Below are 26876 nucleotides of genomic sequence, written 5' to 3'. Positions count from 1 at the left end.
TCATCCCAAAACCATCCACCCATTCCCACCTCACCCACCCCACCCATGGAAAAATTGTCATCCACAAAACTGCTCCCTGGTGCCAAAAAGGTGGGGGATCGGTGCTCTAAGATGTCAGGGTTTAAATAATCAATTAATTCAGCTGGGCGCAGTGGCCCACACTTGTGATCCCAGCACTTTGGGAGGCTGAGGCAGGTGGATTATAAGGTCAGGAGTTCGAGACTAGTGTGGCCAACCTGGCAAAACCCCGTCTGTAAACAATACAAAGATTAGCTGGGCGTGGCGGCGGGCGCCTGTAATCCCAGCTACTCAGGAGGCTGAGGCAGGAGAATCGCTTAAACCTGGGAGGCAAAGGTTGCTGTGGGCCTGAAGAGGGTTTTCTTTCTAAATGGTAAGGCAAAGCTTTACGTGGAGAAGACTCTAGATGTTTGCCCTTCAGTTCCTGCCGGAGATGTGGATGTGAAACCCGGAGGTGCAGGAGTTATTGTGCAACCAGGAGGAAGAAAGCCAGAGGGTTGGATGATGAAGCAGGAGCAGAGGAGCCCATCTTATTTTTATTTTTATTTTTTAAAAAGACAGAGTCTCACTCTGTCACCCAGGCTGGAATGCAGTAGCATGGTTATAGCTGAGTTCAGCATCGAACTCCTGGGCTCAAGCGATCCTCGCAGCTTGGCCTCCCAAAGTGCTGGGATTATAGGAGTGAGCCACTGCGCTGGGAGTGGGAGCCTATTTTATAAGCCTATATGTTGTAAAATAAAACATATATACAGAAAATGACACCAAATTGTTGGGTGTGGTGATGTGTGCCTGTAGTTTCAGCTACTTGGGAGGCCGAGGTGGGAAGATCGCTTGAGCAGAGGAAGTTGAGGCTGCAGTGAGCTATGACAGTGCCACTGCACTCCTGCCTGTGAAACAGAGGGAGATCCTGTCCCCAGGAAAAGAAAGAAAAAAGGAAGGAAGGAAGCAAGCTACACCAAACAAAGGTCTACCTTAATGAGGTAAGCCTTTTAACTTCCATTTGCTTCAAGAACAGAACATTGCCAGGCACCCCAGGAACCCCGCCTTGTTCCCCATCCCAATCCTCTCCCTGCTCCCCTGGGTAGCCACTGTGCTGAAGTGGGAGGATCACTTGAGCCTGGGAGTTTGAGGCTGCTGTGAACTGTGACCGCACCACTGCACTCCAGCCTGGGCAACAGAGGAAAACCCTCTCAAAAACAAAACAAGACAAAAAAGGCTGGGCATGGTGGCTCATGCCTGTAAGCCCAGCACTTTGGGAGGCTGAGGTAGGTGGATCACTTGAAGTCAGGAGTTCGAGACCAGCCTGGCCAACATGGTGAAACCCTGTCTTTACTAAAAATAAAAAAATTAGTCGGGCATGGTGGTGGGTGCCTGTAGTCCTAGCTACTCGGGAGGTTGAGGCATGAGAATTGCTTGAACCCAGGAGGAGGAGGTTGCAGTGAGCTGAGATTGCACCACTGCACTCCACCCTGGGCAGCAGAGTGAGACTCAGTCTCAAAAAAAAAAAAAAAAAAAAAAGAAAACAAAACAAAAAAAAGCCTGGGCACAGTGGTTCATGCCTATAATCCCAGCATTTTGGGAGACTGAGGCAGGCTTGAGGTCAGGAGTTTGAGACCAGCTTGGTCAACATGGTGAAGTCCCATCTCTACTAAAAATCAAAAATTAGCTGGGTGTGGTGGCGGGCTCCTATAATTCCGGCTGCTCTGGAGTCTGAGGCATAAGAATCACTTGAACCCAGAGGCGGAGGTTGCAGTGAGCTGAGATTGTGCCACTGTGCTCCAGCCTGGGTGATAGGAGGAGACTTCATCTCAAACAACAATAACAACAACAACAACAAAAGCAAACCAAAAACAAAAAACAAAAAACAAAAAAACCCCAAAAAACAAAAAAATAAAAAGAAAAAGTTTCTCTTGCTCCCCAAGGCTTGGCTAAGTATTAATAATAATTAAGAAAGTTTCTGGCCGGGCGCGGTGGCTCAAGCCTGTAATCCCAGCACTTTGGGAGGCCGAGACGGGCGGATCACGAGGTCAGGAGTTCGAGACCATCCTGGCTAACACGGTGAAACCCCGTCTCTACTAAAAAATACAAAAAACTAGCCGGGCGAGGTGGTGGGCGCCTGTAGTCCCAGCTACTCGGGAGGCTGAAGCAGGAGAATGGCGTAAAAACCCGGGAGGCGGAGCTTGCAGTGAGCTGAGATCCGGCCACTGCACTCCACCCTGGGCGACATAACGAGACTCCGTCTCAAAAAAAAAAAAAAAAAGAAAGTTTCTACATCCTAATCCCTAGAACTGTGAACGTTCCCTTATATGGCAAAATGGACTCTCAGATGTGATTAAGTTTGTTGAGACGGGGAAATGATCCTGGGTTACCTGGGTGGGTCCTGAATAGAATCACAAAGATCCTTACAAGAGGGACACAGGAGAAGTTGGTCAGAGGGATGTCAATGTGACAGTGGAAGCATACATTAGAGGGATGCGGGTTTTTTTTTTGTTGTTGTTGTTTGAGATGAAGTCTCAACCTAGGCTCTGTTGCCTAGGTTGGAGTGCGGTGATACAATCTCAGCTCTTTGCAACATCCACCTCCCGGGTTCAAGCTATTCTCCTGCCTCAACCTCCCGAGTAGCTGGGATTAGAGGCACTCACCATTACGTCTGGCTAATTTTTATATTTTTAGTCGAGATAGGGTTTTGTCATGTTGGCCAGGCTGGTCTCGAACTCCTGACCTCAGGTGATCCACCCATCTCGGTCCTCCTACGTGCTGGGATTACAGGCGTGAGCCACTGCGCCCAGCCGAGGGATGCTTTTGCAGAAGGAGGAGGGGGCCACGAGCCGGGGGATGTGGGTGGCTAAAAAGACAAGGACATGAGGTCTTCCCTCAGTGGCTCCTGAAAGAATCAGCCCTGCCAACCACTTGGCTTTAGCCCAGGGAAGCTGGTTGTTGGCTTCTGCCCTCCAGAACTGTAAGAGAATAAATCCATCCTTCCTTCCTTCCTTCCTTCCTTCCTTCCTTCCTTCCTTCCTTCCTTCCTTCCTTCCTTCCTTCCTTCCTTCCTTCCTTCCTTCCTTCCTTCCTTCCTCTCTCCCTCCCTCCCTTTCTCTCTCTCTCTCTCTCTCATTCTTTCTTAAATCTCAAATTCCGGGGCTCAAGTGATCCGCCCACCTCAGCCTCCCAAAGTGCTGGGATTACAGGCACAAGCCACCTCGCCCAGCCAATCTGTGTTGTTTTAAGCCGTGGGGTTTGTGGGAGTCTGTGACAGCAGCCACAGGAAACTGATTCAGAGGTGCTGCTCAACTTCTTCCATGCGTGGATTCTGCAGCATGTCCACTCAGCATGGAGGGCTTGGATCTGAGCTTCTCTGGTCCCTTGGCCTAGTAAAGCTCAAGGTAGCTTTGCCCTATTCTGAGTGTCTTACTTCTGTTAAGACAGTTTATTCTCACGACAACCTCTATAAGGTAGGCATTGTCACGTGTCAGTTTTATGTGTGTGGTCATAGAATCAGAGAGGTTAAGTGATTTGATTATGATCACACAGCTAGTAAGTGAGGGAGCCAGAATATAAATCTAGACCATTTGAATCTAGATCAGAAGTTCTCCACATTTGATCTCACTATAATCTTGTAAGTGAGCCAGGTGTGAAGGCTCACCCAGTACCTGTAATCCCATCACCTTGGGAGGCCAAGACAGGAGGATCACTTGAGCCCAGGAGTTCAAGGTTGCAGTGAGCTGCGATCACACCACTGCACTCCAGCCTGGCTGACAGAATGGGACCCTGCCTAAAAATAATAATAATAAAAAAAAGACCAGGCTGGGTGGCTCACGCCTGTAATCCCAGCACTTTGGGAGGCTGAGGCGGGCGGATCACTAGGTCAGGAGTTCGAGACCAGCCTGGCCAACATGGTGAAACCCCGTCTCTACTAAAAATACAAAAATTAGCCAGGCGTGGTGGCATGTGCCTGTAATCCCAGCTACTTGGGAGGATGACGCTGGATAATTGCTTGAACCTGAACCTGGGAGGTGGAGGTTGCAGTGAGCCTGGGTGACACAGCAAGACTCCATCTCGGAAAAAGAAAAAAAAAAAAAATCTTGCAAGTGGAGAGAGAATTACAACCTTTAGGGCACGTTTAGAAACTTCCAAAGCGTTTGTGTTTCATAGAGAATGCTTTTCTTCTTGACCTAAGTCTATTTCTCAACACATTAGAAAGAAGGAGAGTTTCCCATGGAGGAGCTTTGTAATTGCCAGGAAATGCTGCATTTCAAGTGCTTTCACAGCTAGCATAAGGTTGTAAAAGCAAAAATATATTCAAAATTATTTGACATTACAGAGGCCCAAAATAGGGCTGATCAAGATGTCTGGTTCAGGGTGCCCTGATTTCATCAGCCAGCACTCCTAATTTAAAATAAGGAAAACAAAGGCAAAGTCCCCAGCCTCCCAAATCTGTACGATTATTCCTTTGTTTTTGATTCTGTGATGGTGGTGACATTTTTTTTTCCCTCTGAAGAAATGCAGATCTCCTCATTGGTGGATCTTTTTCTCTACAAGAGGCTTTGCTTCTAATTTATTAGGTATTGATTCATATAATAAAAATCTTCCTTTTGAAAAACAAAGTACTACATTTCTTTGTTAAAAAAAAAAACAGGAAGTTCTTAAAATAGGAGTTCCTGAAATTCAGTGAAAATACAAATTGTGTTATTTTAAGGCAAGCCACTTGTAACCACATCTAAGTCAAGAAATAGAATTTGCCAGCTGTTCATAAGCCTCTCCATGTGCCCTAGCCCAGGCGCCCAGGCCCAGCCCCTCCCTTCTCTCTACCAAAATTAACCCTCAGCTTGACTTTTTTTGTCTTTTTTTGTTTGAGACGGAGTCTCGCTCTGTCGCCCAGGCTGGAGTGCAGTGGCCGGATCTCAGCTCACTGCAAGCTCCGCCTCCCGGGTTCACGCCATTCTCCTGCCTCAGCCTCCCGAGTAGCTGGGACTACAGGCGCCCGCCACCTCGCCCGGCTAGTTTTTTTGTATTTTTTAGTAGAGACGGGGTTTCACCGTGTTAGCCAGGATGGTCTCGATCTCCTGACCTCGTGATCCGCCCGTCTCGGCCTCCCAAAGTGCTGGGATTACAGGCTTGAGCCACCGCACCCGGCCTTTTTTTTTTTTTTTTTTTTTTTTTTTTTTTTTTTTTTTAAGACAGAGTCTCACTCTGTCACGCAGGCTGGAGTGAGGTGGCACAGTCTCGGCTCACTGCTACCTCCGCCTCCCAGGTTCAGGTTCAACCAATAATCCAGCCTCATCCTACCAAGTAGCTGGGATTACAGGTGTGCACCACCACACTCAGGTAATTTTTTGTATTTTTACAAAAAATTTTAGAGATGTGGTTTCGCCATGTTGCCCAGGCTGGTCTTGAATTCCTGACCTCAGGTGATCTGCCCGCCTCGACCTCCCAAAGTGCTGGTATTACAGGCGTGAGCCTGGCCAGCCTGACTTTTATAGCAATCATCTCTGTGTTTCTTTATAGTAATTAATTATCCAAATGTGTGTCCATAGTTTAGTTTTGCCCTTTACAACTTCTAAAATGTTATTATTATGTCTCTTTTTTCTTATTCAGAGAATGTTGAATTCTCAAAGAAAAAAAAGAGAATGTTGAATTGTAGTGATATTAACATATGTTTTGAAGTATGTGCATTATATATGTGAATATATATGCATATCTGAATATGTATGTGCATATGTAAAATTATAAAATATCAATATCAATATTATCACTAGTAGTATGATGACTAAATATAGTATAAGATTTTCTTATGGTGCTTTTTTTTCCCAGTAGGCTATACCCCATTAGGGATTTATGTCAAATTCATATATCTTAAATTACTTTAAGACATTGTTTTAGCCTGGGCAACATAATGAGACCCCATCTCTATAAAAAGTAAAAAATTAGCCAGGCGTGGTCACACACGTCTGCAGCCCCAGCTACTCTGGAGGCTGTGGCGGGTGGATTGCTTGAGCTCAGGAAGTGGAGGCTGCAGTGAGCTATGATCACACCACTGCACTCCATCCTGGGTGACAGAACAAGACCCTGTCTCAAGAAAACAAAAATCCCAAACCATTGTTTTGGGGGTGATTGAGTCCCAATCGAAAAAAAATGTTTCAACATTCCATTTACTTGGAAAATATAAACCAATGAACATATGTACTTTATTTTATTTTATTTATTTTTATAGAGATGAGGTGTTGCTATGTTGCCCAGGCTGGTCTCAACTCCTGGCCTCAAACAATCCTCCTGCCTCAGCCTCCCAAAGTGCTGGAATTAGAGGCATGACCCACGGGACCCAGCCTACAACCCATTTTAAATGGCAGCCTTGGGCCAGGTGCAGTGACTCATGCCTGCAATCCCAGCACTTTTGGGAGGCTGAGGCGGGTGGATCACTTGAGGTCAGGAGTTCGAGACCAGCCTGGTCAAAATGATGAAACCCCATCTCTACTAAAAATACAAAAATTAGCTGGGTGTCGTGGTACGTGCCTATAGTCCCAGCTACTAGGGAGGCTGAGGCAGGAGAATAACTTGAACCCCGGGAGGCGCAAGTTGCAGTGAGCTGAGCTCGTTCCATTGCACTCCAGCCTGGGCAACAGAACAAGACTCTATCTCAAAACAAAACAAAACAAACAGTCAAAAAAACAAAACAAACAACAACAAAGAAAACATGTGTGTACACGCTTGTACATACACACACATCACACATATATGTAATCTTAATATATCTTATTCATTTTTACAGCTGTACAGTGCTCTATGTTTGTGGATATAGCATAGTTGATTTAAGCAGCACCCTCTTCGTGGCCATTGCAGTAGTTTTCAGTTTTTTGCTATCATGCACAAGGCTTCGGTGAAGAGGCACATTCATATGAAGTTTCCTATTTCTGTCTATGTGTCTTTGGGACAAATTCCTAGAAGTAGGATTGCTGAGTCAAAGGGCAAATTCACTAGATATTGCCAAATTCTTCTCCATGGAGGTTTTATCTTTTTATATTCCATCAGTAAAATGGAAGAGTCCCTGTTTCCCCACAGCGTTGCCAACAGAGTGCTGTCCAACATTTGGATTTTTTTTTTTTTTTTTTGAGATGGAGTCTCGCTCTGTCGCCCAGGCTGGAGTGCAGTGGCGCGATCTTGGCTCACTGCAAGCTCCGCCTCCCAGGTTCACGCCATTCTCCTGCCTCAGCCTCCCGAGTAGCTGGGACTACAGGCGCCCGCCACCTCGCCCGGCTAGTTTTTTGTATTTTTTAGTAGAGACGGGGTTTCACCGTGTTAGCCAGGATGGTCTCGATCTCCTGACCTCGTGATCCGCCCGTCTCGGCCTCCCAAACATTTGGATTTTTGCTAATCTGTTAGGTGAGAAATAGGATCTCAGGGCAGTTTTAATTGCGTTTCTTTTATTATGAGTGAGGTTGAGCTTTATTTCATGTTTTATTTTTTGAGACAGGGGCTCACTCTGCCAGCCAGGCTGGAGTGGCGTGGCATGATCTTGGCTGGCTCACGGCCACCTTTACTTCCCAGGTTCAAGCAATTCTCCTGCCTCAGCCTCCTGAGTAGCTGGGATTACAGGTGCGTGCCACTATGCCTGGCTAATTTTTGTATTTGTAGTAGAGACAGGGTTTCGCCATGTTGGCCAGGCTGGTCTTGAACTCCTGACCTCAGGTGATCTCCTTGCCTCAGCCTCTCAAAATGCTGGGATTATAGGTGTGATATTTTATTTTTTGAAGACAGGGTTTTACTCGGTCACACAGGCTGGAGTGCAGTGGTGCAATCATAGCTCACTGCAGCCTTGAACTCCTGGGCTCCAGCAGTCCTCCCATCCTCTCACCTCAGCATTCCGAGTAGCTGGGATCACAGGTGTGTGCCACCACACTCAGCTAATTTATTTTATTTTATTTTATTTAGAGACAAGGTCTTGTCATCTTACCCAGGCTGGTCTTAAACTCCTGGGATCAATCAATCCCCCTACCTTCCCTTCGAAAGTACTGGGATTACAGGGATGAGCCACTGTGTCTGGCTATTTTTATAAATTTAGGTGACATTTGCATTTTTTAACGTGAACTCTCTGTTTATGCATCTTGCCCACTTCCAATAGGTTTCTTGTTTTTTTTTTTTTTTCCCCCTTAGACACTTTACATTTTAGGGATTTTAACTCTTTGTTTTCTGTGATATAAGTGGTAAATATTTTCCTTATTTTGTCATCTGTAGTTTTTGGTTGTGTATGGCTTATTTTGTGGCCACACCAAAGGTTTGTATTTTTGTTTGCTCATTTAACAAAATTCTCTTTTATGGCTTTTGGATCTTGAGTAATCGTTTGGAAAATCTACAGCCTCCCAGGTCATGAGGGAACTCACCAGTGTTTTATTATCTGTGAGGTTGTGTTTTTTCATTTAGATCTTTGATATGCTTAGGATTTAATCTGGTGTACGGGGTGGGAAATGCATTCAAGCTTCTTTGTTTTCACGTGGTCATCCAGTTGCTCCAACACTACTAAATTAAAACCTTTTCTAAAGTCCCTTCTTATGTCATCATATAAATCTCCATAAGCAATTGCTTCTGTCTTTGGATTTTCTAACCTTATCTTGATCTGTCTGCTTATTCATGCATCAGTAACACATTTTTAAATATTGTTCTAATTTACATGGTTTTTAGCCCCAACCATGGCATGACACATATTATTTTATTTTTATTTTATTATTTTTATAGTTTTTTATTTTTTTGATACGGAGTTTTGTTCTTGTCACCCAGGCTGGAGTGCAGTGGTGTGAACTCAGCTCACTGCAACCTCCGCCTCCTGGGTTCAAGGGATTCTCCTGCCTCAGCCTCTCGAGTAGCTGGGATTACAGGCGCCCACCACCATGCCCAGTTAATTTTTGTATTTTTAGTAGAGATGGGGTTTCACCATGTTGGCCAGGATGGTCTCGAACTCCTGACCTCAGGTGATCCACCCGCCTTGGCCTCCCAAAGTGCTGGGATTATAGGCATGAGCCACCGTGCCTGGCCACTTCTATTGTTTTAAGTATTTGGTAGAGCTACTGCCTAAGTTGTTGGTAGCAGCCACGGCTGCTACTGCTTCTTTCTAGCTCTGGAGCAAAACAAAAGCAAAAACAAAAACAAAAACAACCTTGATGATATCTGTATTGGGATTGCGCTAAATTTGTAAACACACTCAGAGGCAATTGAGTTCATGATGCTGGCAGCCGGCTTCTATCCTTGGAATTCTGGTGCCATCTAGTCGTCAGTATGTGCAACAACAATTTTCTGAATTTCAAAAAGAAAATCTGGGAGGTCAAAGCAATAACATTTATTGTCTCACACACCTTTTGTGGGTCAGGTATTTGAGAGTGGCTTATCCACATGGTTCTGGTTTGAAGACACTGGCCTGGGGTCCAGTCATCAGAAGGGTTTAAAGGAACAGGAGAATGCCCTTCTAAGGGGCTCACACACTCCTCTGGGTCCACTTGCTCTGGGGGAAGCTAAGCCACGTCACGGGGACTGTGAGGAGGGCCAGACGGTGAGCAAGTTGACTCAGAGAGTGAGGTGGAAGCTGTAATGCTAGATAATTTTAGACTTGCAGAAATGTGCAGATAGTACAGACAGGTCCCGCATATCTCCCATCCTGCTCCCCCTATTATTATTAGCATAGCATAATGATCAAAACTAGGAAGTTAACATTGATACCATAGTATAAACTAAACTACCAGTCTTATTGGAATGTTAACACTTTTTCTACTGATGTCCCCCCCCTTTTTTTTTTTTTTTTTTTTCTGTTCCAGGCTCCCATATTGCATTTAGTTGTTGAGGCAGGGTCTCTTTCTGTCGCCCAGGCTGCAGTACAGTGGTGTGATCATAGCTCATTGCAACCTTCAACTCCTGGGCTCGAGGGATCCTCCTGCCTCAGCCTCTCGAGTAGATAGGACTACAGTCACATACCATGATGCCCGGCTAATTTTTTTTTGTCAGGATGGAGTCTCACTATGTTGCCCATGCTGATCTTGAGTTATTGGCCTCAAGCAATCCTCCTGCTCAACCTCTCAAAGCTTTGGGATTATAGATGTGAGCCACCATGCCCAGCTGACTTTGACACTTTTGAATGGTACTGATCAGTTAGTTTACAGGATGTTCCTCAATTTGGGCTTGTCTGATGTTTTCTCATGATTGGAATAAAGTTATGCATTTTTGCCAAGAACACCACAGAAATGATGTTGTGTCTTTCTCAGTGCATGATATCAGGAGGCACCTGATGTCAGTGTATCTTATTGCTGGTGATGCTAACCTTGATCACTTAAGTTGCTGTATGCTGCACATCTCTACTGTAAAGTTACTATCTTTCCCTTGGTAATTAAAAACTATCTTGAAGGAGATCCTTTGAGACTATACAAGTCTTTTTCCTTCTCAAACTTTTGCCCACAAATTTTAGCATCCATCGGTGGATCTTGTCTGCAACAGTTATTGCTGTGGCATTTGCCTAATGGTAATTTTTCATGTTCCTTTCTCCTTTTACATTTATAAATTGTAAATATACTGAAAGAGAACCATTCCTTCTCCCCATGTATTTATTTATTTATTTCTATCCATGCAGAAGTGTGATTTATTTATTCATTTATTTATTATTTTTTAGATGGAGTCTTGCTCTGTCACCCAGGCTGGAGTACAGTGGTGTGGTCTCTGCTCACTGCAACCTCTGCCTCCTGGGTTCAAGCGATTCTCATGCCTCAGCCTCCTGAGTAGCTGGGATTACAGGTGCATGCCACCACACCTGGCTAATTTTTTTTTTTTTTTTTTTTTTTAGTAGAGACAGGGTTTCACCATGTTGGCCAGGTAGGTCTCGAACTCCTGACCTCAAGTGATCCACCCACTTTGGCCTCCCAAAGTGCTAGGATTACAGGTGTGAGCCACTGCACCTGGCCGAGAAGTGTAAATGTTTATTTTATTCTATGGATTAAAACCTGATATTGAGAGGCTTACATTTTCGACAGTCTGCTGGGTATGAAATGGTATGACATTGTGGATTTCCCCCTTCTTTTTGTGGAGAATTGTGAGAACTTAATAATTACATAAAACTTTATGGATTTAACAGCTCTAAAGTGTACACTTCACTGGCATTAAATACATTCACACTGTTGTGCAACCATCACCACTATCTTATTCTCTAACTTTTTCATCCCCAACAGGAAACTGTATCCATTAAGCAGTCAGTCCCCATCCAACCTCTCCCAGCCCCTGGCAATTACTAAGCTACTGTCTGACTCTACATTAGGCATATCTGTTCCAGATAAAGTCAAACTAGTCTGTAAATCAATGTATGTGTCATGACCGATTTTTGTTAACATATATGTGTATAGCTGTCTAGATGTAATACTTACAGAGATTGACTATAGGTGGTCATGTGGTTTGGATCTGTGTCCACACCCAAATCTCATGTTGCATCGTAATCCACCATGTTGGAGGTGGGGCCTGATGGGAGGTGACTGGGTCATGGGGGAGGAGTTCTCATGAATGGTTTAGCACCATCCCCTCTCTCATGATAGTGAGTGAGTGACTTATCATGAAATCTTGTTGTTTTAAAACTGTCTAGCATCTCACCACTCTCTGTCTCTTGCTTCTGCTCCATCACGTAATATGTCTGGGTCCCTGTTCATCTTCTGCCATGATTGTAAGTTTCCTGAAGCCTCCCCAGAAGCCAAGCAGATGCCTTCATGCTTCCTGTACAGCCTGTGGAACTGTGAGCCAATTAAAACTCTTTTCTTTATAAGTTACCCAGTCTCAGGTGTTTCTTTACAGCAATGCAAGAACGTACTAATACAGGTGGGTAGAAAAAGATATGTAGGCCGGGCATAGTGGCTCACGCCTGTGATCGCAGCACTTTGGGAGGCCGAGGTGGATGGATCACCAGAGGTCATGAGTTTGACACCAGCCTGACCAACATGGTGAAAACCTCATCTCTACCAAAAATACAAAAATTAGCCGGGTGTAGTGGCACACACCTGTGATCCCAGTTACTTGGGAGGCTGAGGCAGGAGAACTGCTTGAACCCGGGAGGTGGAGGTTACAGTGAGCCGAGACTGTGCCATTGCACTCCAGCTCCAGTGACAGAGCAAGACTCCATCTCAGAAAAAAAAAAAAGAAAAAAAAGAAAAAGAAAAAACAGACATGTAAACAAGCCCCAAATTGTAAGAAGTGGTGTTGCTAGTTAAAGTGTTTTCTCTCCAATTCCCTTGTCGAACCCTTAATCTCAATCTCAGGTCGAGTTGTAATTCCCAGTGTTGGAGATGGGGCCTGGTGGGAGGTGATTGGATCATGGGGATGGAGTTCTCACGAATGGTTTGGATCATCTCCTCTCTTGTGATAGTGAGTGATTTATCATGAGATCTGGTTGTTTTAAAAGTGTGGAGCGTGTACTTTACCAATTTAACAACTCTAAAGTGTATACTTCACTGGCATTAAGTACATTCACAATGTTGTGCAACTATTGCCACTATCTTATTCTATAGCTTTTTTGTCACCCCAACAGGAAACTGTGCCCTGAAACTCTGTACCCAATATGACCATATATCGAGTTAGACCCTTTAAAGTGGTAATTAAAGTTAAATGATGTCACAGGGTTGGGGCTCTAATGCAATAGGATTAACAGCCTTATAAGAAGAAAGAGAGATACCAGGGATGTGCATGCACAAAGGAAAGGCCACAGGAAGACACATCAAGAAGCCAATCATTTGCAAGCCAAGGAGAGGGCCTCCGGGGAAACCCAACCTCCCAGCACCTTGGTTTTGGACTTCCAGCCTCCAGAGTTGTGAGAAAAAAAAAAAAAATTCTGGTGTTTAAGTCACCTCACTCCATCTATGGTATTTTTAAATGGCAGCCCCAACAGACTAACAGATTTTGGTGCTGGAAGTGGAGTTTTGTGGAACACATACTTAAAAATGTGGAAGTGGCTTTGGAACTGGGTTATAGGTGGAGAGTGGGAGAGTTTTGAGGTGTATACTAGAAAAACGCTAGACTTCCTTGGAGAGATTCTTGGTAGGAATATGCATATTAAAGCTGATTCTGGTGAGGTCTCAGATGGAAATGAGGAACATGTTATTGGAAACTGGAGGAAAGGCCATCTTTGTAATATACAAAGTGGCAAAGAACTTGACTGAATTGTGTTCCAGTGTTTTGTGAAAAGTAGAAATTGCAAGTGATGGACTCAAATATTTACCTCAGGTGATTTCCTTCTTTCCTTTTTTTTTTTTTTTTTTTTTTTTGATATGGAGTCTCACTCTGTCATCCAGGCTGGAGTGCAGTGGAGGGATCTCAGCTCACTGCAACCTCCACCTCCTGGGTTCAAGTGATTCTTGTACCTCAGCCTCCCAAGTAGGTGGGACTACAGGCATGCACCACCATGCCTGGCTAATTTTTGTATTTTTTGGTAGAGCCAGGGTTTCGCTATGTTGGCCAGGATGGTCTTGAACTCCTACCTTCAAATGATCCACCTGTCTCGGCCTCCCAAGGTGCTGGGATCACAGGGGTGAGTCCTCATGCTCGGCCAAGCTGAGGAGATTTCTGAGCCAAGTTTTGAATGCCTACCCTGATTTCTCCTTGCTGCTTATAGTAAAATGCAAGATGAGAGGGATCAATGGAAGGGATTTTTTAGAAAAATAAATCAGAACTTGAAGATTTGGAATATTCTTAGCCTATGCATATTGTAAAAAATGAAAAAGCGTGTTCTGTGAGAGTACCAGAGGTCTGCCTGGAAAATCATGTGATGAAAAGAACGTGGGTACAACCCATGGCTTTAATCAGCCATCTTGGCAGAAACCAGAAATAGAGATGAGATTTTACCAGAAGACATGCTGCCAGCTTCAACTAAAGGGCCAGAGGTGGGACAAAATAAGGGTTGGTTGTCTCCTTCTGGATTTCAAGGGGTGGGGCTATATCTTCCTTGGTTTCAGTGGGCTACGCTGCCTCCACGCAGAGCCTTGGAAGTGGACCCACAGGGTCATGGGAATGGGGCCTCCATTCAAGACTGTGGGGGTGAGGCTGCTGCCCCAGTGGGCTCAGAGTTCAAAGCATCAAGACAAAGGATTATTCTTTTTTTATTTTATTTTTTTGAAATAGAGTCTCACTCTGTAGCCCAGGCTGGAGTGCATTGGCACGATCTCAGCTCACTGCAATCTCTGCCTCCCAGTTTCAAGTGATTCTCCTGCTTCAGCCTCCCGAGTAGATGGGATTACAGGCATTACTCCTGGCTAATTTTGTTTTTTTGTATTTTTGGTGGAGGCGGGGTTTCACCATGTTGACCAGGGTGGTCTCGAACTCCTGACTTCAAGTGATCCACCCACCTTGGCCTCCCAAAGTTTGGGATTACAGGTGTGAGTCACTGTGTCTGCCAAAAGGATTATTCTTGAGCTTTAAGATCCAGTGGGATTTACCTTGCTAGATTTTGGATGTAGTTGGGACCTATTGCTTCTTCTTTCCAATTTCTCCCTTTTGGAATTGGAATGTCTATCCTATGCCTGTTCTACTATTGTATTTTGGAAGCACGTGACTTGTCTGGTTTCCTGGGTTCACAGGTTTCAGAGGAATTTTGCCACAGGTGAGTCATACCTTGAGTCTCACCCATACCTGACTTGGATGAGATTTAGATGAAACTTTGGACTTAGAATTGATGCTGGAATGGGTTGAGACTTTTGAAGGTGTTGGGATGAGGGTGAATGTATTTTGCATGTGAGAAGTATATGAATTTGGGAGACCCATAGGATGGAGTGCTATAATTAAGTGTTCCCCCCAAATTTCTATATTGAAGCCTAACCCACAATGTAATGTATTTGGAGATTGGGTCTTTAAAGATGTAATTAAGGGTCGAGCATGGGAGCTCGTGCCTGTAATCCCAGCACTCTGGGAGACCATGGCAGGTGGATCACTTGAGGTCAGGAGTTCAAGACCAGCCTGGTCAACATGGTGAACCCCGTTTCTACGAAAAATACAAAAAAAGTAGCCAGGCATGGTGGCACACGCCTGTAATCTCAGCTACTCAGGCGATACTCCAGCCTGGGCAACAGAGCAAGACTCTGTCTCAAAAAAAAAAAAAAAAAGAGGTAATTAAGGTCAAGTGAGGTCATAAGGGTGGGGCCCTAGTTCAATATTAGTGATGCCTTCATACGAAAGAGGAAAAGCCACCCGGAGTGTGTAAGTTCAGAGAAAAGGCCAAGTGAGGACACAGTGAGAAGGTGACCATATGCAAGTCAAGGAGAGGCCGCAGAAGAAACCAAACCTGCCGATATCTTGATCTTGGACTTCTAGCCTCCAGAACTGTGAGAAAACAAAGATCTGTTTTTTTTAAGCCACCTAGTCCAGTATTTTGTTATGGCTGCTGGACTAACTAATACAAGTGGTGACCTCTAGGGGTCAGGGTCAGAAAACTTTCACTTATTGTTTTACATAATTAATTAACACATAAAAGGATGAGAATGGGGGAAATTTACTTTCTTTTTCTTCTTATTTATTTATTTATTTTTATGTATTAATTATTTTTTTGAGACGGAGTTTTGCTCTTGTTGCACAGGCTGGAGTGCAATGGCGCAATCTTGGCTCACTGCAACCTCCACCTTCTGGGTTCAAACGATTCTCCTGCCTCCTAAGTAGCTGGGATTACAGGCATGTGTCACCCACACCTGGCTAATTTTGTATTTTTAGTAGAGACGGGGTTTCTCCATGTTGGTCAGGCAGGTCTTGAACTCCCGACCTCAGGTGATCCGCCTGCCTCGGCCTCCCAAGGTGTTGGGATTACAAGCGTGAGCCACCACTCCTGGCCTCTTTTCTTTTTTTTTTTTTCCTGTTCTTTGTGCCCTAAGTGATATTCTTCATAACAGCTCTAAAAGGCTGTGCTATTACTATTTTCAACACTCTCCAAATGTAGCTAACACATGGGGAAGTGGGTTTCAACTTCCCCTTCCAATGTCCAGAATACAATAGAAGCAAGAATCCGTTCTTTTCTGTCCTGCAATCATGTCACCATATCTCAATAAAGGATCAATAAATTCCTCAGTGATATTTCATAGCTATGCTTACCCCTTGTGATAGAGTGCTAAGACTATAAACTTACTCAGTTACTCAAAAAAGAAAGCTTAGTGTCTAAAGTACTGTCTGATGGAAAATGTAATAGACAAATACTACTGCACAGGGGCACATCAACTCACCTTCAGAAAGGGGATTGGGTCCATAGATAATTTTAAAGTTCCAACTTTTGGCCCTGGGGGAGAAACCTTTACATGAAGATGTTTGCAAGTTACAGTCCTATGGTGCTTTGCCTTTTCTACATTATAATGGTGCCATATTCAAGATCCAGAACCAACCACATCTGCCACTTGTATGTGAGAGTTCGTGGTGAGATCACTTCTCTTTACTTTTCTGATTAATGTCCCAGCCACACAAATCTTGCCCGTCATGGTAGAGAAACATTGGACTGTTAAAGACCAGGTTAAAATGCTACATCCTCCAAACCTCTCTGATAAAACAAAAACAAACAAACAAAAAAACCAAACCAAACCAAACAAAAACCAATATGGGTTTTTCTGTCATTTCTTTCTTTTTCTGTAGGAATGAGACCCAGTACTGCAGTAAACATTTTCTTAATTCCAAATGGCTTCATGATCCGGATGGTATCTTTCTGGTCGCTTATCTCTTCCTTATTCTGGGTTTTATAGGTGTTTTTCCCCCTATATCAGGGATCATAATCCATTTCTTCTGACCATGGGTCTTGGGGTAATTACTTTACAGCTTGGGAATTTAATTAATCTGAGCAGAGCTCTGGGTCTTCTTTTCTTAATCTTCATAATCTTTCCTAACATGGTCCCTGACATAGAACAGCCTGTTAATTCTAAGGTAATCACCCCTCTTTAGGCAGCTTCTAAGTGCCTGCTTTAAATCCCATTTAATTGGACAAGATGTTGTAAATTCACTTACTTCCTTGTAACAGACACACAACGGAAGCTGAATCAGGCTGATTAAAAAATACAGAGTTTATTTTTTAAAAAAAAGAGTTCCTTAACAAACCGTTGGGAGTCTAAACTCCCCAGAACAATGTTCAAAACATGACAATGAAAAGGTCTGATGAGGAGCCAGGTGTGGTGGCTCAAGCCTGTAATTCCAGCACTTTGGGAGGCCGAGGCAGGTGGATCACCCGAGGTCAGGAGTTCGAGACCAGCCTGGCCAACATGGTGAAACCTCGTCTCTACTAAAAATACAAAATTAGCCAGTTGTGGTGGTACGTGCCTATAGTCCTAGCTACTCAGGAGGCTGAGGCAGCAGACTTGCTTAAAGCCGGGAGGTGGAGGTTTCAGTGAGCTGAGATCACACCCTTGCAATCCAGCCTGGGTGACAGAGTGAGACTCTGTCTCAAAAATAAAATGAAATAAAATAAAATAAAATAGTGAATTCTCTAAACACAAAAAGGAGTCCATGTGCTAAGCAACCCCCCACCCCCTACACAAAAGAGAGACATATCTATACATTTTATTTAAGGTTGTCTCTTTTGGAAGATCTATAATTAAGATGATAAAGTCTTTCACAAGAAACATCCAGGGCACCTGCATGCATGCAATTATAATTAATGACAGAATAGCCTCTTGCATTTCTAATCAATCAATTAATTATGTATTCAGCACCCTGGCCTCAGGACTAGTTATAGAAGTGGTGACTATAGCAGCTATAGCAGCTATGTTTTATATTTGCTAATTGCTTATTTTAAAAAATTATTTATTTATTTATTTATTTATTTTGAGACCAGGTCTTGCTATGTTGCTCAGGCTGGTCTTGAACTCCTGGGCTCAAGTGATCCTCCTGCCTTTTACATAGCTGGGGATTACAGGTGTGTGCCACCACATCCCACTACTAATTATTTCTTTAACGTATTTCTGTGGCCTTTTATGAAGACCTCTGATGGAAATATGGCTGAATTGACAGTAGATTTTTTTTTTCATCTGGACAAAGATCAAGTGCAATTACTGCAGCTGTGCCAACAAAGAGCGCGTTCTCCATCCTTTCCCTCCGTGTCTTTAGCTCTTTGGTCAAAAACCTGGGTTGGCTGGAATCCCTCATTCTAAAGATCAAGTGAGGAGCAAACAGATTGATCTCTGCCAGCTGTTTTTCATTTTCCCTCCTAGGTCCACCCTTTACTTTTCTCCACTCTATGGTGTGCCCAGGAGGCTGGCCTGTGTAGATTACATCAGTGGACTCACGTGTTGGCTTCGGATGAGGTCAGTGAATGGGAGGCTCCAGCAGAGGATGAAAAGGTAGATGCAAAAATGTGAGAGTGTTCATTCCTCCAGCCCCTCTCTGCGAGGCTGTCTTGGGTCTTGCTGTACCCTGGGCTTTGGTAACCGTTTTCTCCTCAACTCCTTCTGGTCTAGGAGGAGGGGCAATGGCTATCAGTGCTACTAGCTTCAAATAGTTGGCTATCCCTTGTTGGTTTCCCTTAACCCTGTCCATACATTTCTGTAAATGCTCTCTTCATTAAATTATTCTTGCTGGGCATGGTGGCTCATGCCTGTAATCTCAGCACTTTGGGAGGCTGAGGCGGGTGGATCACTTGAGGTCAGGAGTTTGAGACCAGCCTGGCCAACATGGTGAAACCTCATCTCTACTAAAAGTACAAAGATTAGCTGGGTGTGGTGGCAGGTGCCTGCAGTCCCAGATACTCGGGAGGCTGGGGTGGGAGAATCGCTTGAACCTGGGGGGCGGAGATTGCAGTGAGCCGAGATTGCGCCACTGCACTTCAACCTGGGTGACACAGCAAGACCCCATCTCAAATAAATAAATAAATAAATAAATAAATAAATAAATAAATAATAAAAAAATAAATAAAAATTAGAAATAAATAAATAAATAATTCTTCATTTCCCCCTTTGAAGGTGCATCTCCGTTTTGTCAAAATTCTCACCAGTAGAAACACCAATATGACCCAAGTAAATGCCCATTCTTTTAAATATGAATTAATTTGATAAGCATTTATGAGTATTTATACATAAATGTTGAATCATGTCAATAGAGAATATTTACCTTGGCATTTTCCCATTTAAACAGATTCTCTAGAAAAAAGTCAAAGCAACAATCAGAAAAGAAAAAAAAAACAAGAAAAGAAACAAAAGAGAAGACTTCTCTCACAGCTCTCAATATATGATTCTTACCAAAGCACCTGGGAAGTATTAATCACTTTATTGTGTACATAAGGACTTTGACTTTGTTGCTGAGAAATCATCTTTTTCAATTCCATAACATTTCAAAATTGTTTCTGTGCTTCCTGTTGGTGGAGACCATATCATGTTCATTTTAAATAACAGTTTTATTGAGATATAAGTAATGTAACGTAAAATGCACACTTTTATAAAGGTGTACAATTTAGTGGTTTTTAGTATATTCATAGGGTTATGGAACCATCATCACTATCCAAATTTAGAACGTTTTAATCATCCAGGGAAAAACATTCGGTTGTCATTATTGAGTATGATTTTAGCTGTGGGTTTTCTTTTTTTCATACAGGGTCTCGCTTTGAGGCCTGGCCTAGAATGCAATGGCATAAACATGTCTCACTGCAGCCTCAACTTCTGCACTCAAGCAATCCTCCCCCCTCGGCCTCTCACCTCAGCCTCCTGAGTAGCTGAGACCATAAGTGCATGCCACCATACCTGGCTATTTTCTTTTAAAATATTTTTGTAGAGATGGAGTCTCACCATGCTGCCCAAGGCTCAATGAGGAGCTCGGGGTAGTTTGTTTCAGGACCATGGAAAGCTCCCCTTTGTTAAACTTTACCGTTTAGACAACGGTTTAGCCATTGGTTTGGGCTGAGCCCCTGCATAAGGCTCAACAGACCAGACAAAAATGGAGTTACTCCTGCTGAAGTTCTATGCCACCAAGCTGAAACTAGGTTATTTATCTGACCTTCCAATAATGTGAGAGAAAGAGAGAGAGAGAGAGAGAGGGAGAGAGAGAGAGAGGATAGCGGAATCTCCAAGCAGGCCAGTATTTATTTTATTTTATTTTATTTTATTTTATTTTTGAGTCACAGTCTCACTCTGTTGCCCAGGCTGGAGGGCAATTATGTCAGCTTGGCTCACTGCAACCTCTGTATCCCAAGTTCAAGCGATTCTCATGCCTCAGCCTCCTGAGTAGCTGGGATTACAGACAGGCACCACCACACCCGACTGATTTTTGTATTTTTGGTAGAGATGGGATTTCACCATGTTGGCCAGGCTGGTCTCAAACTCCTGGCCTCAGGTGATCTGCCCACCTCAGCCTCCCGAAGTGCTGGGATTACAGGCATGAGCCACCATGCCCAGGCTGACCAGTTTTAGCTGGCATGATATTGAAACCCCCTCTGCTTTACCTTCACAGGGAAAGTAACTTTGAAATGGCCAAGCCACTTTTTGTTCTCTGTGTCTGCTTTCCTCAGCCCTTTTGTGTCTGTAAAACCACCCTGCTCTGCTCAGCTCCTCTACTCATTCTATTTTGTAAAATAAAGTACTGCCTGATTCTAGAATCACAAAAAAAAAAAAAAAACAACAAATTAAGGTCTTTAAACTAAATGTGTTATAATTTTGTTTTTGACATCTTTGTATCTGCAGGTTAGGCTGCCCCCTAAATATTTTAGAGGTATTAACCAGTCATAGCAGGCACTTTAGACAAATGGAAAACATTGTTTGAACACCATTTGCAGAAAGGAACAAAGAACATGCAAAGAATGAAAGGAAATTCTGTGTGCTATGCCTTGTGTTCCATCAACAGGAGAATTGAGCAGGAGCTAATTGAGCAGGAGCTAAAACAGGAGTAATTGAGTTAGGATGCCGTGACCATCTGCCACATTTTATCAATTAGGTTAGGAATTTGTGCCATAAATCCCAACAGTAATTTTGGGTAATTTAAGGACTTTATCAAAGAGACAGGAGACGTTTAAAAAATTATCTCGTTTACCTAACAATTATGAGCATAGTTTATTGAATTGAGTAAGTGTAAACATGGGGAAAAGCATCTGTATCAGAACCATCATCCTCTCACCTAGTTTATTTCAAACATCTTCAAAACAACTGTTGATGTTTTGATCTTTTGAAGATTTCTGAAGTAAACTAGGTGACAGGGGATGATGGCTCTGATCCAGATGATGAAAATCAGCATGAAGGAGAGCATTGAACTTGCACAATAATTCCTTGGAAAAGAAGTATGCACTAAGCTTAGCAAGTATTTCATAAAGGTCTTTTTTTCTTTTGTACTTAAAAAAATTTTTTTTTAGAGATAGAGTCTCATACTGTCACACAGGCTGGAATGTAATTGTGTGAAAATGGCTCACTGCAGCCTTGAACTCCTGGGCTCAAGCAATCCTCCCACTAGGCCTCCTGTGTAGCTGGGATTACAGCGGCGCACCACTACACCTGGCTAATTTTTATGTTTTTTGTAGAGATGGGGTGTAGCTACGTTGCCCAGGCTGGTCTCCAACTCTTGGCCTCAAGCAATCCTCCTGCCTCAGCCTCCCAAAGTGTTGGGATTACAGGCATCAGCCACCTTGCCATCATAAAGGGTTGTTTGAGAAAGGTTAGTATGGACAATGACTCACAAGTCTCTCACGTGAGCAACTGGATTGGTCATGGTGGTGTTTATTGATATTGACAAACTGAAGAGGCTGTGGTTTGGGTGTAAAGGTAATACACAATCTATTTAGCACATGTAGTTTGCTCCGTCTTTAAGGCACCTGCATCATACATGTGACTAGTCATATATCACATACATGTATGTATGGGTAAAGCTCAGATGGAAGATTTGCTTTGAGAAGGCTGTCAACAACATATATTAGTAAGATAACTGTGAAAGTTGTCAGAATCAGAACGGAGTCACTAATGTTAAGAAAACTGACATATCGTGGGTGGGTCAGGAATAGTGGCTCACACTCGTAATTCCAGCACTTTGGGAGGCTGAGGTGGGAGGATTGCTTGAGACCAGGAGTTCAACATCAGCCTGGGCAACATAGTGAGACCCCCATCTCTGTAAAACATAAAAAAATTAGCTGGGTGTGGTGGTAGGTGCCTGTGGTTTCAGCTACTTGGGAGGCTGAGGCAGGGGGATTGCTTGAACCCAGGAGTTTGAGGCTGCAGTGAGCCATGATCACACCACTGTACTCCAACTTGGGTGGCAGAGTGAGATCCTGTCCCAAAAGAAGAAAAACAAAAAAATAAAACTCTGACAAATCAAGCGTGGGGAGAATATGAAGAGAAGGTTTTCATGCTTGTATGCCTGATCACAAAAACTGTCACAAAAGACTGCAAAAACCACAACCTTACACAAAGTCCATCATAACCTTATACAAATAATACTTCTGCAAGGACATCTGCTCAGCAATTCCCTGTCCAGTCTCTGACTTGTTATGATCTTTGTAGCAAGAATAATTATTTCAAAGCAATTATGTAATCTTCCTCATTTTTTCATTTAAAATCCCTTGTTTTCCTTTATCTCCCTGAATTTGCACATATTTTACTATGGTATGCAGATTCCCATCGCAATGCTCTATTGCCAAACAAACATCTTTTCTTTTAGACAGCCTCTTTCTGTTTGTTACATAGGTTGACATACATGGTGTTTGAAACAGGACCTGAAAAAGTTCACTAGCAAAAGGAAATGGTGTCCGGGTATGGTGTAATGCCTTGCACTTTGGGAGGCCCAGGTGGGCAGATCACCTGAGGTTGGGAGTTCCAGACCAGCCTGGCCAACATGGTGAAACCCTGTCCCTACTAAAAATATAAAAATTAGCCGGGTGTGGTGACGTGTGCCTGTGGTCCTAGCTACTCGAAAGGTCGAGGCAGGAGAATCACTTGAACCTGGGAGGCAGAGATTGCAGTGAGGCGAGATCACGTCGCTGCACTCCAGCCTGCACCACGGAGCGAGACTCGGTCTCAATAAAAAGAAACAACAACAGCAACAAACAGCAAAAACAAGAAGAAGGAAATGGTGATACTTGGAACCAGTGGGCCGTACTTACTGAGTCACTTCCCTGGCTCACCATTTCTGCCCTGGTGATGGGCAAATTACAAGTGATCCTCCCTCCTTTTGTTAGAGGCGTTTTGACTTTATTTGGGATCTTGTTTGGAGAAGGCCATTTTTGTGAAAGACCATACATTCCTTCTGAAATAAGACTTGTTGTCTTTTCTGGTAAGTCCTTCCGGGTATAGAGACAAGTAGCTTTCTGCATTGAGTACTCTGGGTTTCTAAAGTATTTACATCCTGTCCGTGAGGCACATCTTCTCTGGTCTGTGCACCTTCTTTGGTTTAATATTTTGTTTGATCTGCACACCGGGGTTAAAATATTCGGAACATTCTTATCTTGGTTTCTTTTGATTTGGTTTGACTCTTTTTCCTTGCTTGTTTCTGAACATCTTACAGGAGCCAAAGTAAACATTCTAAATGATGGATGCATGAGGGCTACTTTACAGCTATCAGGGCAGACACCACCATCTAAAACACCAGTCTAAACTCCTGAATTCGTCTGGGCGCGGTGTCTCAGGCCTGTAATTCCAGCACTAGGAAGCCGAGGTGGGTGGATCACCTGAGGTCAGGAGTTCGGACTAGCCTGGGCAACATGGTGAAACCCTGTCTCTACTAAAAACACAAAGATTAGATGGTCATGGTGGCACAAGCCTGTAATCCCAACTACTTGGGAGGCTGAGACTGGAGAATCAGTTGAACCCAGGAGGTGGAGGTTGCAGTGAACTGACATTGCGCCATTGCACTCCAGCCTGGGCAACAGAGCAAGACTACATCTCAAAAAACATAACAAAATAAAAAATAATAATAATTTTTAAAAACTTCTGAATTCCCTTACAGGACTTAGAAGATTTTCTCTGCTCCCAGGAGATGAATAAGAAACAAAATGGCGGCCGGGCGCGGTGGCTCAAGCCTGTAATCCCAGCACTTTGGGAGGCCGAGACGGGCGGATCACGAGGTCAGGAGATCGAGACCATCCTGGCTAACACAATGAAACCCCGTCTCTACTAAAAATACAAAAAAATTAGCCGGGCGAGGTGGCGGGCGCCTGTAGTCCCAGCTACTCGGGAGGCTGAGGCAGGAGAATGGCGTAAACCCGGGAGGCAGAGCTTGCAGTGAGCCGAGATAGCGCCACTGCACTCCAGCCTGGGCGACAGAGCGAGACTCTGTCTCAAAAAAAAAAAAAAAAAAAAAAAAAAGAAACAAAATGGCATTCTCAAACATTAATAAGGCATGCCAGATTTTCTGGGACCCCAGTTGGCACATATTATGGCCTGCTCTTATGCACTACACTGATGGGCAAATTACAACAAGGAAAATTCAGAGCTCAGAGGGTCATCATTCAAAAAACAAAACCTGCAACTATAGAGTTAACATGTAGAGTCTTCTAAGTCCTTTGTCTCTCTAATTTTTTCTCTGCCTACTTGGAATCTGCTGACTTTTCTGCTGGTGTTGAGATAAAACTCACTGCTTATGGCATTCCAATCAAGATTTTAAAAAGAAGTTTTAAAGGGCTTTCGAATTAATAGCTTTAAAATTACAACTCCATGGTAACCAACAACCTAGACACCTTTTAGAAATACAAATTTAGGCTGGGCGCAATGGCTCATGCCTGTAATCTTAGCACTTTGGGAGGCTGAGGTGGGCAGATTGCTTGAGGCCAGGAGTTTGAGACCAGCCTGGCCAACATGACAAAACACTGTCTCTACCAAAAATACAAAAATTAGCCAGTGTGGTGGCACATGCCTGTAATCCCAGGTACTTGGGAGGCTGAGGCACAAGCTTCACTTGAACTCAGGAGGCAGAGTTTGCAGTGAGTGGAGATTGCATTACTGCACTCAAGCCTGAGTGACAGAGTGAGACTCTGTCTCAAAAATAAATAAATAAATAAATAAATTAATTAATTAATTTAGAGTTGTCTGACTAACAATTGTGTATGATGATAAAACAGTTATTTGAAAATTAATAATCTAAAAGAAAAAGGAATAGATAAATGTTTGTAAAGCTTAGGCTCTCAGATCAAACAAGATAGAAAGGAACCAGTAAGTAGGAAAGAGAAATGTGAGAAAAGTTAATAATATGAAGATGTATTTTTGGTAAGGGAGGTTAAAAAATAAAAGAATAATTTTGTGTAAGAAAGAATCTTTCGTGGTAAATTTTTGTCCTAAAGTGAAATGACGGGTTATTTAAGAAAAAGGAAGTATAGGACAAAGCAAGAAGTCCAAGCATGTTGTCAATAGCTAAATAAATTGTGATAAAGTTCATGAAAAGAAAATGTATTTGGCTTGGCATGGTGGCTCATGCCTATAATCCCAGCACTTTGGGAGGCCGAGGCGGGGAGATCACCTGAGGTCAAGAGTTCGAGATCAGCCTGGCCAACATGACGAAACCCTGTCTCTACTAAAAAAATACAAAAATTAGCTGGTTGTGGTGGTGAATGTCTGTAATTCCAGTTACTCGGGGGCCTGATTCAGGAGAATCGCTGGAACCCAGGAGGCAGAGGTTTCAGTGAACCAAGAGCATGCCACTGAACTCCAGCCTGGGCAACAGAGTGAGACTGTCTCAATAGAAAAAAAAAAAAAGAATTTTGTGCGTGATCAAGTTGGCTGTAATTTAGTCTTTCTAAAGGTTGAACTTTGATATTGATACAGTTTGGCTCTGTGTCCCCACCCAAATCTCATCTTGAATTGTTATCCCCACGTGTTGAAGGAGGGACCTGGTTCATGGGGGTGGGTTTCCCCCATGCTGTTCTCATGATAGTGAGTTCTCACATGATCTGATGGTTTAAAATTGTGGCACTTTCTCTCTCTCTGTCTCAATCTCTCTTTCTCTCTCTCTCTCTCTCTCTCTCTCTCTCTCTCTGTCTCTCTCCTGCAGCCATGTAAGACGTGCCTTGCTTCCGCTTCACCTTCTGCCATGATTGTAAGTTTCCTGACACCTCCCCGGCTATGCAGAACTGTAAGTCAATTGAACGTTAAAAAAAATAAATAAATTACCCAGTCTCAGGTAGTTCTTTATAACAGTGTGGAAATGAACTAATACAGATATTAAAAATGCTGGCTGGGCATGGTGGCTCATGCCTATAATCCCAATACTTTGGGAGGATCACTTGAGGTCAGGAGTTCGAGACCAGCCTGGCCAACATTGCGAAACCTGCCTCTAGTAAAACTACAAACATTAGCTGGGCATGGTAGTGGGTGCCTGTAGTCCCAGCTACTCAGGAGGCTGAGGCAGGAAAATTGCTTGAACCCATGGGGTGGAGATTGCAGTGAACTGAGATGGCACTACTGCAGTCCAGCTTGGATGACAGAGCAAGACTCTGTCAAAAAAAAAAAAAAAAAAAAGAAAGAAAAAGAAAAAAAAAAGCAAAAAAAAGCACTAATGCAAAACTAAAAAACTTTAGTCGTCTATGTTAGAATAAAGTTTTCTTAAAGTATTGATTTGCTCTATATAGAATTACAAGAGGTTCTGGTTTTTAATTCTGGAATCTGTTTAACAACCATCTTTCTATATTACTTCTATTTCTTCCTGAGATATAATCAACCTCCCTAGTTTCAGGTTCGAAATGCTATCTTTTTCATTCAGAATGCGATTTTATTCTCAAGGTAAATTTTTTTCTCTTTGAAACTTCTCAGATTTATTTATCAGAAGATCATTCTTCACAGTATCTCATTGCTTGTGATGTAAGCCTTCTGTTCTTTCTCCTCTTGAAATGGTATATTATTTTTGCTTGCCTGAGGTGATAACTTTCTCGTTCCACCTTTTTTTTTCAATTCCTGTAAATTTCCACCCTCCCGGTTTTAATTCTACTGTTATGGCCCATTGCTGAAATG

The 26876-nt window shown here is 43.3% G+C and overlaps 1 long non-coding RNA gene across 1 annotated transcript; it reads left to right on the top strand.

Annotated features, from left to right (window-relative positions):
- The first annotated feature begins 811 nt into the window (after nt 1-811).
- LOC123570324 (uncharacterized) lies at nt 812-26035 on the top strand. Its single transcript, XR_006694419.3, has 4 exons — nt 812-998; nt 18186-18278; nt 23443-23592; nt 25921-26035. It is a non-coding gene; the product is annotated as an uncharacterized lncRNA (long non-coding RNA).
- The last annotated feature ends 841 nt before the right edge of the window (nt 26036-26876 follow it).

The sequence above is a fragment of the Macaca fascicularis genome, chromosome 19 (assembly GCF_037993035.2).
Source record: "Macaca fascicularis isolate 582-1 chromosome 19, T2T-MFA8v1.1".
Lineage (NCBI taxonomy): Eukaryota > Metazoa > Chordata > Mammalia > Primates > Cercopithecidae > Macaca > Macaca fascicularis.
This window is presented reverse-complemented; position numbering and strand designations above follow the sequence as displayed.